A 2,500-nucleotide genomic window follows, 5' to 3' on the forward strand; every position below is an offset into this window, starting at 1 on the left:
GGTAATGCAGTCCTCATACTTCGGGAGCGACTCATTACATCAAAATATACTTTCTCAAGACAACATTTGCACGGAAAAACGTAATGCAAGATAAGAATACACGGTTGGCGCAAGTCGGTTATCATCCGGAGACAGTACGCATGTAATTCTTGTGCAATTAACGGGTTTTGCGGGACGATGTGCGCATGTGGCTGCGTGAGTGCGTAGACGAGTTGATTAATTTAATGGGTGGGAGTTATGAAATGAGTAGTCAGAGTATAGCACACGAGAAGAAAATAGAATGTTGATAGATATATTTTAGTTTTTAGAGTCATTAGTAATGTGTTAAAGTAAGGGCGAGAGTGGGTAAGAAAGGAATAGGATGGCGTGGAAGTTGGAAGAAATAAGCGAAGGGGAGGAGGAGTGGGTGGGCGGGAGGCTGAGGGAAGGATGGGGTGGGGTGGGGTGTAAAAGAGGTATGGGTGAGGATGGGGGTTGGGGTTAGGTATGTAGGCTGGGGTGGCAATGTGGATTGCGCTTAATGAAAATAGTCACCGATCTGACTGCACGAAAAAAAAAAACATTCACACTAATAACAATGAACTTACGTTAATTGCAATATTAATCAACTACTATGTGAAATCATAAAAATGGTACTTTAATTAGTAAGTAAAATGAATGAAACGATGACTGGTTTGGGTCAGCTTCCCTGAGACAACTGACCCGAAAGACAACCCTCGTGGTTGTAAATGATACTTAAAATAAATTCCCTGAGGAAGGTGATGACGTGATGACCCAACCGTAGAAGGGACACATCATCCAGCTCATACGTAGAATGCAAATTGGGCATCCCGTCTTGTTGGGAATACCAGCGATAATCTCACGTATAGCGATAAGAATGCGCGGCGCGGCGCGTAGATCGCCTTTTGCGATGTGTGCATCTTTGCACGTACAGAACAACTTAACATTAATTATCTTAACCTAATTACATGTCCATACCCAGCTGTGGGTCGTCACCAAGGACCATGTAATAATGATGAGGTGAGGTTCGTGATTAAGATAAACGAAAATCAGGAACAATATGAAATCGTAGTAGCTGTATAATATAATCAATCTCTAACACGGAGATAGCTTAATAAGATATAAATACAAATAGCTTGAATGTAATTTAAGTTGGGCGAAGTCAGATGGTGGGGAGGGGTATTTTACCTGAGTAAGGTCAAGCAAGAGCTAGTATATACGAGACTAAATAATATTGTGAAAAACAAGTACACAATAATCAAATTACAGATAAATGAACATGAATAATTATAGAAAAAAATATATCTATAAAAAAGGCGAATAGAAAAAAAAATGTGGAACATAATTCGCAACAGCACTAAGGTGAGATGTGTCATCTTGTGACAAGACCTGACCGTGACGTGACCTGTGTGAAGTGACTCGCACTAGGAAACGAATATAACAATTTATACATGAAAATACTGAAGTTGATATTCATATAAATATACAACTGAACAAGGCATATTTTTCTTGTATAAATATGAATACGAAAAGAGAAGAAAAACTATAAAACGTTATCACAAAAAAAACTAATTTAACGCTAGTGGATTAGAAATATTGAAAATAGGTAGAGAGGAAGGGGGGATTAACGGGTGGGGGTTAGGAGAGAGGGGTTTAGGATGGTAGTGATAGTAATAGCGGGGTGTAAGGAACGGGTATAAGTGGGAAGCGTCGGCAAAGAGAAAAAGTTTGTGCATAATTTAACTAAATTATTTAAATATTCCAAAATATCCCACAAATGCATATTTAAACCGAGCCTAAATAAATGCACTTAGTAACGTCGATATAGCGTCGGTTTATACACTGGAAGATAATAGGAATAAGAAAATATACCATATATATGGCAATGCTTGTAACTCTAGCCACGTGGCTTAGTATGATTAATCTAAAGAAAAATGCACGGCCTAGTTCACCCACATAAATGAAAGATTTAAGCATTACTAACGATTTATGCTAACTAGGCTAGCATGAGAGTTAGAAAAAACACGCCAAAGAAAGAAAATGCACTCTCGCAAGTGATAAAAATGGGGATGGATTCCCTTTAAAAAAAACGATGATCTACCATGACATGGTAGATAACAGAAAGAAAATGCACTGCACGGACACTTGTTCAGATATTTGAAAAAAAAAATCACTGCACTTTGTGAAAAAAACGGCATGCACACATAGGCGAAGAAAGGGGAAAGAAAAGGAAATTGCCAATGGTGTACTTACAGTTTTTCGGAGGCTTGTTGTTCGTGTCATCCTGCCGCTTGCCACCAGTTGTCAGGGGTTTTTGTGTTGCCCTGATCTGGTGGGTTCATGGAGACACTATTCTGGTTCAGCTGTTTATTGATAGGAGGGGGCTGGAAGGTAGCGTGGCGCGGGTTATGGTGGGCAAGGAAGCCCAAGAGGGGCGCCGAGCGGGGCGCGCGTGGGGGAGCGCCCCCAAGGAGAGGTGTGGTCAGGGCCGTGGGCCCCG

At 40.6% G+C, this 2,500-nt stretch overlaps 1 protein-coding gene and 1 long non-coding RNA gene across 2 annotated transcripts in view; one reads left to right on the top strand and one right to left on the bottom strand.

The window, feature by feature from the left end:
- The window catches only part of LOC113830559 (5-hydroxytryptamine receptor), a 590,145-nt gene that overhangs the window by 32,647 nt on the left and 554,998 nt on the right, over positions 1–2,500 (top strand). The gene's annotated exons all lie outside the window — the stretch shown is intronic.
- LOC138861461 (uncharacterized) overlaps positions 1–2,500 on the bottom strand; it is a 3,441-nt gene that overhangs the window by 822 nt on the left and 119 nt on the right. The window contains exon 1 of the long non-coding RNA XR_011398518.1: positions 2,254–2,500. This exon is cut by the window's right edge and continues 119 nt beyond it. This is a non-coding gene — a long non-coding RNA (uncharacterized lncRNA). The remainder of the gene's footprint in view (positions 1–2,253) is intronic.

The sequence above is a fragment of the Penaeus vannamei genome, chromosome 4 (assembly GCF_042767895.1).
Source record: "Penaeus vannamei isolate JL-2024 chromosome 4, ASM4276789v1, whole genome shotgun sequence".
In the NCBI taxonomy this organism is placed as follows: Eukaryota; Metazoa; Arthropoda; class Malacostraca; order Decapoda; family Penaeidae; genus Penaeus; species Penaeus vannamei.